Here is a 14,333-nt window from a genome sequence, read left to right as displayed (position 1 = left end):
AGGGAGAAGAAATTCACAACATAGATCATTGATGGGATTTCATATTCTGTTGGATTCAGTATATGATAAATCCTAATCTGTCTTAATGTAATTGTCTCATGTGTACAAGGGGAATAATAGCAATGCTTATTTTGTTATTATTTTATTTTAATTTTTAAATCCAGAATGTAATTTGTAGAAAAAATGACAAGTTTGTAAATTACAAATCTAATATATATTTACTACATTCCCACTGCTTTTTCCATTGAATCTCAGAGCTCAAAAAGATCTTAAGAGTCACCTGGCCAAATCTCCATCCTCTGTTCTGTTGCTTAAATCCTCTTCAAAGTTCCATCAATGGTCATGCAACTTCTGACTGAATACCTCAGTGACAGGAAATTCACTATCTTCCTGAGCAGCCCATTCTAGCTTTAGAAAGCTCTGGCCTTTCCAATGCCCTTGATTGTGCTAACTAGAATGTGTCTTAGAACTTCTAGCAACTGGTCTTCAATCCACTGGTCATGACCATTCCAAATAGGCGTAAGGTAACCCTTCAAACATAGGCACATTGAATCAATGAGCCTTTTCAGTAGAAAATGTTGTTCCTTTAAGAATAGTTTCATCATGGGCTTCAGATGTCTTAGCTCTGAAGGCAGATAGGTGGCAGCACTCTCTCTCATGGAATCTGCCCCCATCTTCTCTCTGTGTGTCCCTTGCTTTGTTCTTTAGATCCTTTCCAGCTGTCCTGTCAGTCAGTAGTGGTCCCTCCATAGTCTAAAGGATTTTGTTCAAGGAAGTAGTGTATCATATGGCAATGTCATTTCTTGTTCCTTCATAAATCAGACAGCCATGACTGCAGCAGTGAAATTCTACTTAGTAGTATAAATTTAAGCCACCTCAGCTGCTCTCTCAGGAAAGAAAAAAAAATTTTTTTACTGTTGCTTCTTTAGTTACAGAAGCTTGGGGATCATCCCAAAAAATATTTCAAAAAGAGGCATTATTTCCAAAGGCTAAATAGCACACACATGGGATGCGAAAGATTTGTTGATTCTGTAGAGCCAGCAACAGCATGGTAAATATATCTGATTCCTGACAATAACCAAAACAAGTCCCTAAGACAGCTTAGATAATGGGAAATAGATTTTAAAAGAAATTATCCTCTGGATTTCTCCTTAGCACATTCATTGCCAGCAGTACACAGTTATGTGTTTGTCATGGAGCCACATCTCTAAGCCATGATGCATTGTGCAGGTGGTATGAGATATTGTATGCTGAGGGTGCTATGGCCCTTGTTATTCTGGAATAGAAGGCACGTTTTGTTTGTGGATTCACAACCAAAAATTTAACATTATATCTCTCTACAGCCTATTTCCTGAAAGGTTTCTCTCTTTGACTTGAATGATCTTGTCTTTGTGATTAAAGCCAAATGACTCAGGACATCGAAATGGTGCAAATTGGCCCTAAGAGAGCAGAAAAGTGCTTTAATGCCAGAGAAAACTTGCAAATGCCATAGACATGCAACCTCATTTATACACATACACATTAACCTAAGCACAACAGATTTGAACAAATCAGTGAAAATAAATGTGTTTAGCTTATCTTTCCTATGAATTGTCAGGGTGTGACAATACAGTGGTCAATTCTACAGATATTTATGGACTGACCCTCTTATTATTTCACATGTAGTTGTTCAATAATTATATGAAACTTTATCAGAAAATTTTCTACTCAGCAAAGAGAATTTCTAAAAAGAGGGAAGCTACTTTAAGCAAGTTATGCCCTTAGACATTGTGGCCTGTCATACTGAACTATTCACATTTTCTCAGTTCAATATCACTTGCACACCGATGCAGATTTCTGCAATGTAATAACGATCATAAAATGGTTACCATGTATTGTACCACTGTGCTAAGCACTTTAAATAAATTGTCATGTTTAGCCTTCTTAATATCACTCTAGGGCAGGTGCTAATAATCTCATTTTGGGTGAGAAAACCCAAGCTTCGATAAGGATTTCAGGCCTTTCTAACACTACTCCTTCCCACTGCTAGTTTATTTTTATGTAAGCATAAGGAGGGAAAGAACTATAAATGGTTGTGGATATATGTCTTCATGTATCACTTGAGGTTGTTGCATTCCTCTCTGTAAATTGTTCATTGTTTTAGGACAGGGTAAATATTTTTAACTTTTCCTCTAATACAGACATCTGCAAACTTCTTATGTGGTAATGGGCCAGACTATTATAAAAATAGATGCAGAAACCTTAGTGCCACTGTGACTTATGTAGGAAGAAACTACTGGATTCTATACCACTCATCCCTATCCAAAACACACATGGGAGACTTGGAATACAGTTTGACCAAGTCCTCGCTTAAGAAAGCCAAGATAACTGTCATTCATTTCAATAACTGGGAAGATTCAACACAGTCACTTCTTTGACCTCACATTTAAGGAAAGGCTAGTTAGACAAACAGAGGAGAGGAAAACCCAAGGGGCCTGGTCCTTCCAGTGCCTATGAACACAGACTCCTCTAAAACAACAGAGATCAATGGTACTGATGTTACTTTTAACCACACGTTCCCCTGGAATAAATACCAATTTTTAATCCAAAATACTTAAGCCCAGAAGTACAATGTGAGTATTCCATATTCAGAATACTTGGAGAGGTTAAGCTTAGTTTCTAGAACTGAAAAATTGTCAAAATACTCAACAGTATTGGTTCAATGATTTATTGATTTATTCTTACATGAAAATGTTCCTCTATCCCTACATCCATACATATCGTGATGCTTACAGTCATTTACAATACTTTTAATTTGACACTTTGCAATAGTAAGCAGACAAATGACCTGAGTCCACCTTCTACTGGCAGAACCTCAGTCAAGTAGCTGTACTGCCCTCTTAGTTTTAATAACCCCATTGATGAAATAGCAATGATGATCTCTGCATGGTCTACCTCAAGGATTTCTGTAAGGAACAAATGGAAGATATTACTGAGAATGAACACACACACACACACACACGCACGCGCATATCCACAAACCCACAACTAATGTTGCTATCATTATTTCTATTTAAGTATGTCTTCTCTCCTCCATGATGACAAGAACCTGTCATATCTTTCTTATTACCTTGAGTGTTTAGGAAGGGATGCATTCCCTGGATGTTAATGACAGTGACGAAAATGGAATTTAACATGCCTTGTCCAGTAGACACAATTCTGCGAGTAGTCACCATCACTGGCAGCAGGAGGTGGCAGAAACCTGCTGATTAGGAAAGGTTCACAGTTGGTCTACTTCCATAAAACAAGTAAGAATCTACCAAGTCAGTTCAAAGTCTTTTCCATTAGCTGCCACCTCCAGAAAAGCTATGGCATTCAATACCAGGTTGCTGGTGAAAACAAAGGGAGTGATTTAAGAAGCCCGCATCAAGTATCTTGATAGCATTGGACATGAAATCAGCACACAAATGTGTCATCTTGATAATGAGAACGTCAAAGAGATTTAGGAAAAATTAAAATTAATTAAAATATTATATGGGGGGAAGACTTGGAAAACTTTCTTAATAACTAACTAAGTTTGCCTCTTCTTTTTTCTAACTCATCCAAACCCTTCTTTAAAGCAACTTACTGGATTCCCAAATATAGCATGAGCAATAACTCTAAAGAAGCTGTGATGAGTCCATCAAGGACTTTCTCTCATAAGCATCATTTTTTAGGGCTGAGTAGGCCTGACCTCAGGTCTCATCTTAAAAGTCAGAGCTTTCCCCTTTCATGAAAGCCTGCTATGTCTGATCAGTCCCAGATACATAGCAAAGATAAATAAGGTCATAGTTAAGTATGGGTCTCTAGTGTGAAGTCCATCCAGGGGTGGGGTGATTTTTCCTGTGCGTGGTCTGGCTGGGCGGCTGCTACAAACACATGTTGATTATTTTAAGACTGCTGAAGTGCCTGAAGCCTAACTGGCCTTTCAGAAAAGTGTTCTAAGGAATCATTTTCCAAGGAAGAGTGGACTGCGTCAAAAATGCAAGACAAAAGAAAGCAATGTCTACAAAATCCCAGTTAAAATGCTAGAGCAAAGATTGGCTGGTTATAAAACTGGAAGGAGTTTTAGGCATCATTTAGTCCAAATCCCTCAATTCTATAAAAGAAGAGACTGAGACCCAGAATGGGAGAATGATTTTCCTAAAGTCACTTGGAAACCTCAGTCCTCAAGACCCTAACTAGGGATCTTTGCCTTACACCAGGCTAGAATCCTCCAGATGGTTAGCCTAAACAATGCCAAACTACAGGCATCTGGAAACTGATGCTTACACAACACCCAACATGAAATGTTTCCAAATAATCAAAAGTTGCAGTTAAAAAGTTAACAACAACAACAACAACAAAACACTTGGGTGATTTCAGAGATTTCATACCATTTTTGTAAATGCTTTAATCTGGTGGAGAAATAATCAGAAAAAAACAAGATTGATTTCCTTTCTTATGCATCTTTGCAGCTTATAAAATAATAATAATTTGCCTCTGGCTCTGTTTATTTTTTTGGCATGTCTTAAGCCTGGAAAAGTAAAATTAAATTGGCCTATTTCACTTTGTTTTTAAAGTCTTCCTTTTTTGAATTTTTTTGTTATTGTTTTATAACAATTAGATTTTCAACACTGTTTTAATGCCTGAATCCAAAGAAAACACATTTTTTCTTTTATAATTTCCTTTTTTTAAAAAAGTGGCTTTCTCTTCTTTGTAAAAATTTTATTCCTGCATTATGTATAAATCTTTCCCATCCACAGTTTTTAAAAATGAAGTCCATACTTAAAGCTCAAATTGTACAAATCTGTAATATTCATTCCAACAAATGTCTATCCCCTAGCTCTCCATCTGCTGCTTGTCCGTCTATCTCTCCATGCAGCCATTCATACACCCAACTGTTCATTAACTTTCTCTTAGCCTGTTTACTTAAAAATGAGATTCTTGAGAATTCTTGCCATTCTTTTCTCATAGTATTGTTATAACGAACTGAAATGAGAATAGCTCTGTAAACTGAACAGATCATATAGACATTAATTGTTCTATTATCTGGGTCTGGTTTCTCTTTTTCTTTCTCTCTTTTTTTTTTTTTTTGTTTTAATGTTTTTATTTATTTTTGACAGAGAGAGACAGAGCATGAGCAGGGGAGGGGCAGAGAGAGGGTGACACAGGATCCGAAGCAGGCTCCAGGCTCTGAGCTGTCAGCACAGAGACCAACTGTGGGGCTCGAACTCACAGACCGTGAGATCATGACCTGAGCCGAAGTTGGACACTCAATTGATTGAGCCACCCAGGTGCCCCTGGGTCTGGTTTTTCAATCAGTGAAATGCATGTCCTTAGGAAAAGCTGAATGAATATTTGCCGGGTGTTTTAAACTGCAAAATGAAAAATGTCAGTGAGAAGAGAATCTCTAAATTTTTATTTCAAACATCAGTACTTTCCATAAGTCAAGCAGTGTTTTAGGTGATTTACAAGCACTAACTCATTTAATCCACATAACAATCTTATAAACTAGGGACTATTGTCAGTAGGTAATATTATCAATGAATCGTCATACCTATTTGGGGAAACTGAGGTGCCGAGCACTAAAAAGAAATTGCCCAAGTTAATGGGGTTACAAACAACAGAGTATAATTCAAATGCAGGCATTCTGGCTCAGAGGCATGTGATTTTTAAGCTATGATGCCTAACTAAACTCCTGCTACTTAGCTCTGGAGAGAGAAATGACCAAATAGGTAATACTTTACTAGAAGTAGGGATGAAATATTTTCACTAAAATAAAATAGATCTCCATAGTAGGTACTGATAATATTTAGTGAATCTTAAATGCACAATAGACTATACTACTAATTTCATCCATCATTCCTCTCAGGATTTGACTTTGCTGCTTTTCCCCCTCTCACTCTTATCCTTCTCCCCATGTTGGTACATGTGTTCTGCGCACAAGACATTCTCTGTGTTGGGTCTAAGCATCCACCCTCCAATCTGACATCACATAATACAGTTCTCAGACCAGGTTTCTTCCAACTTCTCTACCCACATTGTTCCCTGAGGCCCCTGTACTCTATTCCTTGCCTTTCATTTGAGGTGGCTTTTCTATTCCTGTCAGCAGGTTCCCTCTATTTGCATACATTTCTAGAAGAGTGAGTCAGATTTCTCACAATTCCCATCATCTGGAACCCAAATTTACAGTACCATACCCAATAAGAGAGAAATGTTACCCCTATCCTCAGAGGGATAATTATATTTAGCAAGAAGAATTGGAAAACCATCTCACCCAAGATACCCCAAAGCAAAAACAGGTGACTGGTATTCCCTTTGACCCCTATTCTTACAGAATGAAAAGTCAGAGTGAAGGACTTAATGCAAAGTCAGGATTTGGAAGAATGGAGATTCATATTTGAAGAGCTTTTCCAGCCAAGCTCTGGAATTCAGAAACCTCCATTTCTTCTTTCCAGTTGACACACCCAAAGGGGAATTTTCATTGCTCCATGTTTCCATGTTGAGACGTCCTCACAGTGAGTGGCGTACCCAAATGAGCAGTCACAGCTCAGACCAATGGTATTTTTGACCTAATCTTTGTAGGGCCCTGCATAAGGTTTGGTACTCAGTGAATACCTCCAGAATTCATTGAAATTCTATGATTCTTAGAATGGGGACCCTGTGTTCTGTTGCAATTTTATGGTGATTTTTATTTTTGTTTGGTTTTATTTAGTTTCCTTACAAAGTCTATTCTTTAAAAGCCCAAATGTATCTCTGCTGATATGAGAGAAGAAAATGATGATGTATCTGGACCTTGGCTAAGAATGTCTAGGGAGAGGAGGGAGGAAGCAAGAGAGAAATTTCCAGGAAGCAAAGATGAAGGTAGAAAGCTTGAAATTACCACTTACTCGCAAAGTCATTTACAGGCCTTTTAAATTTTTTAGGTTTTTGCACTAAAGTGCTGGCCTGTGTTTCATAAGTAAATATTTGATTATCTCTTAAGAGCCGGAGTGGGGGGCAGTTAATATTTATTGAATGTCCATGGTAAATGTGGCATCCTACAGGTATCTCACGTATATTATCTGACTTCATTGAGCTCTCAATATCTGAATAGGAGTTCATGATCCCCATAGCTGGGATTCAATTCACTATGAAGTCCTTATACCAGAAGTAGACCTGTTATTTAATCTCTTACCGATAATTACAGAAAATAAAGTCAGATCATTGTCTACAATTAGATTAATTGTCACCAGATTACAGAGGGCACCTAATTACTAAGACAGACTATTAAGTTTTCACTTTTTTTTGTAGATGTGATTTAACTGAGCTAGCAATATTGTGATATTTGCCTTTTATTAATTAAAATAATTAAAATATAAATCTTCATTAAAAATTAATATTAAATGTGTAAAGGCATACAGAAGAATTCATTAAAGAAAGTAAATATCTAGTCCAGTTTGGTAATTTTCTCATACTTCTTTATAGCAAATCACTTGGGTTTTTGTTTTGTTTTGTTTTGTTTTGGTTTGGTTTGGTTTGGTTTGGTTTTGGTTTTGTTTTGGTTTTGGTCTTTTAAAATCTTTTTTTCTGTTGGGGCTCCTGGGTGGCTCAGTAGGTTGAGGGTCTGACTTTGGCTCAGGTCATGATCTCACAGTCAGTGGGTTCGAGCCTGGCTTTGGACAGCTCGGAGCCTGGAGCCTGCTTTGGATTCTGTGTCTCCCTCTCTCTCTCTGTCTCTCTCTCTCTCTCTCTCTCTCTCTCTCTCTGCCTCTCTCTCTCTCTCAAAAATAAACATGAAAAATAATTTAAAATCTTTTTGCTATTTATGCAGAGAAAACCTAAGATGCTTTATCTCACTAGTTGCTGTGGTGCTTTTCAGTGCATGCTTTCTGGATCACCTGCATCCATTCTGTCTGTTTCTGGAAGGAACATTTCAATTTTCATCTGCAAACCATCTCTCAATCCATGTTATTGGGATGTGGCACTTGGCTCTAACTCTGAAAGTTCCTGAGGAAGAAAAACTATTCTTATCAAGTTACCTACACCTGGTTTTCCTGCCTTTTAATTCCCATGGTTTAAGCAATTTACAAAAGACTGCAAAAGCCATCTAGTCTGAAATCCCATGTTTTTGATGATTTTTCCAAGCAGAAGGGAGCAATATTACTATTCTATCACTCAAGATAAATAGGTCCTCTCCCTTTCAATAGTGTTCTTAGTTTGTAGTCAAACATTCAGTAAACATGAATTTGAATACAATGCCTTAGCAACCAGAGAAGCTAGTATTTTCTGCCTTTGGATATATATTTACTTTCCTGACATAGGTCTCCCTAATTTCAGGCTGTTTAAAAACACTTTCTGTAACAATATTCAAACTGAACACAATGTTCAAAAAAGTTTTAATATGGTCTCCTATCAAATGCCAGCCAACACAAGATTCAGCATGATGTAAAGGTATCTAAAAATTTTTCATGGACCTCTTCTATAAATAAAATTGTGCAGAAGTCTGATTAAGGAGGTAGTTGGTATGCCAAATTACATGTCAGTCATTATCCTCATAATTTCAATTTCAAGTCGGGTTTAGTAATGTTGGAGACACTCAAAGAAAGTGAGAGCCAAACTAACATTTTCAGTGCTGGTATTCCTTTAGGTATGTTAGGTACAGCCTATAAGTGATGTAATTTGAATACTGATTTGCTTCAGAAATTGGACATCAGGTTTCACAATAAACATAGGAATTCAGCAGTTTCTACAAGACTGCACAGTTCCAGATATAAATGTTAAAAATAGGGAAATAATCACATATTCTCCATGTGATTCCAATCACACATATAAAATATTTGAAAACAGAAAGAAGCCAGACTCAAAAACCTTCACACTCTTTGATTCCATTTATAGACATTCTGGAGTTGGCAAAACTTCAGGAACAAAGAGGAGATCAATGGTGATCAAGGGCTGGGGGCAAGAGAGGTGTAGACTATATAAAAGGGCAGCATTAAGAAATTTTGAGGGGATGATGGAACTGCTCTGTCTCTTAATTCTGGTGGTGGTTACATGACCCTTTGCATTTGTTAAAAGTAACAGAACTCTACACCACAAGGTGCAATTTACTGCATGCAATTAACAATAAATAAATACACTCGGTGTTATATGTAAGTGATGAATCACTGGGTTCTACTCCTGAAACCGATACTACACTGTATGTTAACTATCTTGAATTTAAACAAATACAAAAAAAAAAAAAAAAGATAAATAAATAAATAAATAAATATATTTTAAAGATTTGGAAATATCTGCCAGAATGACTATTTTTCCCTTGTTTTTAACGTGGTTCGTTGGCAATTAAGAATAGTTGGTAAAACAAAGCGCTTGGCATCAGAAGACAAACATTTGAGCCTTGGCTCCTGCATAATTTGTTGAATGACTTTAAGAAAATGTATTAACTCCTCTGGGTCATTATATATAAAACAGGTATCAGGATAATTGACACCCTACTCACCCCATTATACTTGGGAATTGGGTGAGTTACCCTATATAACATCCAATCATAGATAACATTAAAATTATCAAATGCTATATGAATATAAAGTTTATTGAAGATATATAAAAAGTTTTAACTTTCTAAAGACTACAGAATCTTAAATTCTTAAAGAACTTATTTTCTGTTTTGAACACTTGATTCAATTTGCAGGATATCGTTTGTGTCATTCTGTTTTGATCTACCAGTTACAATCTATGTTATCAATTTTTTGTCACCCACCAAGGATCCTATACATTTTCTTTTTATTTCTGCTATCTTACTGATGCTGTTTTCATGCCCTTTGCCTTAATTTACACTAAAAGACAGCAGGGTGGGAGTACTGAGCTATTGATAGCTCAAAGTTATCCCCATTTGAACAAAAGGCAAATGACCAAGAACCATCTGTTGAGCTTGAGGGGATTTGGGGAATTGAAGCAAACCCGAATCTCACATTGGAATGTCTTATTGGACTTTTTCCCTTAACATGTGCTGCTAATTAGCAGTGAGATTTGACGTGGGGGCAGGGAATGAAAGTTACAAACAGGATATGTGCCCAACTGTTAGGTACTTTAGTTTAAGTAATATATAGTAAGCTGCAGTAAAGAGTCCCTGAAACTATCAGTGCTGTGACTATTTCCTGTTAATTATTTTATTCTTTTGCAATCACTGTCTGTCCTCTTCTATCTCTGAATCGGTTGGCTTCCTAATTTTCTACCTCCAGAACAAAATTTACTTCTGAAAGTCCTGGTTGTTGTCACCACCTCCCTTTTGCTGTTCTCAAATATTCACTGGTAGGTAGTTTCTGTTTTTTTTACTCCATGACTCTCCCTTTTCTTCCAAACTCTTTCTCATTTTTTATTTTGTCTCTGATTTCTCATTTGAGAAGTTTGCTCTTAACTAATGATGCATCCTGCATATTTAATGGATCCCCAAACAACAAATAGTAAATGATGTATATATATATGTGTGTGTGTATATATACATATATGTAAGTACTATATATATTTATAGTACTTACACATATATATATACACATATGTTTATACTATATATTTACATGTAAATACTAGTGAAATCCCATCAGAACAAACTCCAAGGGAATGATCCAATTATTTTGCACTTTGGAATTGTGTTGAATGATTATTCTTTAAGGACTAATAACATTTAAAGTGGCATATCATTTTGTAGTTGAGAAGTTGCATCCTACAGATATAATTATTTCATGCTTAGTATATTCTATGAGATTATTCTTTTTTATCTCCACTTAAAAAACAGCAACATTGAGTCTCAGAAACAATTCTAGCAGTTTCTAGCAAATCTGCATGATTGCATGGAGACAAGGCAGAGAATTCAACTCATAACCTCATGTCAAATCACATTCATTTATTTTTTACTTCTTCCTCAGTCTCATTCTCTAAACCTATCTTTGATCTTTATTCAAAGAAAACAAAATTAGTTCTCCCAAATTCCCTTAGTAGCCTCTGCCACAGGTCAGGGATACCCTTTGCTCTGCCCTAGAGTTGTGGTCGACCTGACCCCACTGTCCCCACTATGATGTAGACCAGGCAATGACCATGGTATATTAGATACTTATATTGATTCATTTAAAGACAAAGGCCTCCAGATACATGGAAAACCTATGAGCTGAATAACAATCGTTGAAAAACTACATTGACAACATTGGCAAGATAGGAAGGATATATTTACTTGGTAATATAATGAAATTTTCAACTAACAAACAAAAGTTATCATGGATTAGCAGTTGTAGAAGCCCAAACAATTTAAGACAATAATAATTATCTTTGTGTTGCATATTATTAATTATTTACTTCAGCCAACCATATACCCCACATCTTTTGACTCTCAGAAAGGGAGTATCCACAATTTTAGAGATAAAAATATTGTAGGTCACACACATGAGAGGTCACACTGCTAGAATGGAAAGAATTAAGGACTATAATTTACACTTTTCCATCCCAGTTCTAGGATCCTTCCACCAAACACAATCTTCCCTAAAATGGAAGCTAATTATAAGCCAAAATTCGCATTAGCGATTCTTAATATTACTGGATTATTACTTTTAGAATCTATTGTAAACTTTAGATTCTTCCCCATAAAAATGATCATGTATATACAAATTTGCATATAATTTGGGGGACTTCATAGATCCCTGAGCCTCAACAAAAATACTGACTCCAAGGAAGAATCACTACTCTGAATAGAGATTGCAGAAAATAATAAGATACTGAGATCTCAGCTTTTAGCAAATGGACTTTTTTACTCTCTCTTAATTTTTATCCCTCAGTCTCAATACCTCAGTCTCCCACACCTATGGATCCTATTTGCATGATACTGCTTTCTTCATATAGTTATTAATCAGCATGGTTTTAAAGTTATTTTGGATGGCTGATGCGCATTAATCATTTGAAATATGAATGCTGATTCTATGGTAAGACATTTTGTTAAGATCAAGTCATAGCAATTGAAATATGGATACTGTGTCTACTCTTTTTTTTTTTTTTTTGCATCTGTTTTAGTGTCACATGTTGCACTCAATGTTTGTTCAATGGAATATGATTCTTCTTAAAAATTAAGACAATGGACTATTCCCACAGTAGTGTGAGGATCAATATCTGGGTTTAAATAATATCTATAAGTTGTTATCATTTATTTTCATAACGAAGCCATCTTCCAGTCTGTGCTAAGTTTATACGTCTCCACAGATCTCAAAGACCTCCAAATCTAAGAACACGCCTGAGAATAGTTAGTTCACACTGATGATAGAAACTATCCTTTTGGGAAATAGGAAAAATAAAACTGAATTAGAGTCGGTATTGAGATATGTCTAAACCCAAGAGCAAACTAGAGCAAATATTTGTTGACAACACTCCACAGTATGAATTTTATTCTTTTTGAATGTTTACTTATTTTGAGAGAGAGAGAAAGAGAGAGAGAGACAGCATGAGCACATAGCAGGGGAGGGGAAGAGGGAGAGGCAGACAGAGAATCCCAAGCAGGCTCCACACCCAATGCCGAACCCAACATGGAGTCCAATGCAGAATCCAACCTGGGGTTCAATCCCATGACTGCGAGATCACGACCTGAGCCGATATCACAAGCCAGGCACTTAACCAACTGAGCCACCCAAGCACCCCTTCACATTATGAATTTTAAAACTTCAAATACTCCTGCTGTTTCAACAAAACCACAAAGAGGATATGAACACTTTCCCAGGTGGCCAGGTATACCAGTGTGATAAGACTCCCCTTGCCAAAAATGTCCCTTCTTGCCCTCCCCTGATTATGATATGGTGACATTCAAATACACCAATGAAATCCTTTGCTGCCTTCTGTTTATGTACTCCACCCTGACACCCAATAAAAGCACTTGCCCATGGGCCCTCGCTCTCTCCCTCCCTCTTCCCAACTACTTAATACAGTCAGCTTCCTTGGTGCTCCCCTCTCATTACAGGCAGTTAGTCTCTCTCTCTAGGATCTGTGAATACAACACTTTAGTTTTCTGAACCTCATCCTTGTCCCTTCTTATGATTTTACTGGACTGTCTCCTACAAGAATACAAAACACACCCAAAGAGTTTCATAAGGTGCTCATCCCTATACTAATGACAAGACCCAGCACTAACGTGGAATCCTGACTGGTTCCAAGTCTCTTAGAGGCTATGATGAGCAACATGGTATAAGACAGACAGAACCTGTTGGCACTAGAGCTGCTGAGACTTCTCCTGACCCCCTGAACATCCACTCCACCCCCAAACCCTAGTTATGGCGCTGCAGTATTTCAATGCCCTCTGGTGTCTTCTGGATACAAATCTAGATATAAACAAGAAGAACTCACTCCAGAATGAGGAAAAGAAAAAGAAAAACGTGAAAGACACAAGCAGGAATAGAAGAAAAAAAAGTCATCCAAAATAAAAGCTAAATGTTTTCCAGTTTACATTCCATCTAAAACTCCAGGGATGAAATAAGGATAGTACCTGGCATTGTAGCCTAAAGAAAGTTGTTCCTCTAGGATGCGTTAATCACTGAAACCAGAATTGGAAGTAACTGAAAAGTCATTTATTTTTTCCTTAAGACAAGCCAGAAACATACCGTATAGTTTCCTTCCCAAAGTACATACAGTATTTATCATACTTTGAATAGAACCATATGCCACAATAATTCACATTATATAGACAAGACAGAGGTTAAAAATTTAGAAAAATAAACTAGACTTAGTATGCTTCATTATAACCTTTTTTTTTTCCTTTTTTTTTTAACAAATGAGCATTATAAGGAAGGAAAATTTTATGGTACATATGATGGTTGAATTCTCCACTAATTATAAGGCCTATCAGATTCCTTCAAACATCACTGCCAATTATACGTCAGTGGCAACTCGCAGTTAAATGAAAGCACATATTTAATTTTATTAGGAGTGATCCTTCACATGAGTATAGTGCTTCACAGTTTGCAACATTTAATGCACCTAAATCTGATATTATAACTTTATAAGATATAGCATATATTATCCTCACTTCCTTACTTACAGATGAGGAAAAGGGACCCAGAGATACGAGATTACTAGCTAAAAGTCTTACAAATTTAGTGGAAGATACCCATTGGATCACTCCACTCATTCAGTTTAGAAATACGTTAATCTCATAGTATGTCCCAAGAACTACAGTGGAAATCACGGATACAAAGATAAGAAGACACAGTTTTGCCTTCCAGATGTTCTGAGTCTACCAAAGAGCATAAAAGTAACACACATAAGACTCTCATGTAAAGTAGACTGTGGTAAACCACCCCCCCCCCCACCAAAGACTTCCAAAATAG

The 14,333-nt window shown here is 36.6% G+C and overlaps 1 protein-coding gene across 1 annotated transcript in view; it reads right to left on the bottom strand.

The window, feature by feature from the left end:
- Positions 1–14,333, bottom strand: part of P3H2 (prolyl 3-hydroxylase 2) — a 148,656-nt gene that overhangs the window by 58,599 nt on the left and 75,724 nt on the right. The gene's annotated exons all lie outside the window — the stretch shown is intronic.

Source organism: Leopardus geoffroyi, chromosome C2, assembly GCF_018350155.1.
Source record: "Leopardus geoffroyi isolate Oge1 chromosome C2, O.geoffroyi_Oge1_pat1.0, whole genome shotgun sequence".
NCBI classification, from domain to species: domain Eukaryota; kingdom Metazoa; phylum Chordata; class Mammalia; order Carnivora; family Felidae; genus Leopardus; species Leopardus geoffroyi.
The sequence above is the reverse complement of the archived record's forward strand: the minus strand, read 5'-3'. Positions and strand labels throughout refer to the sequence as shown.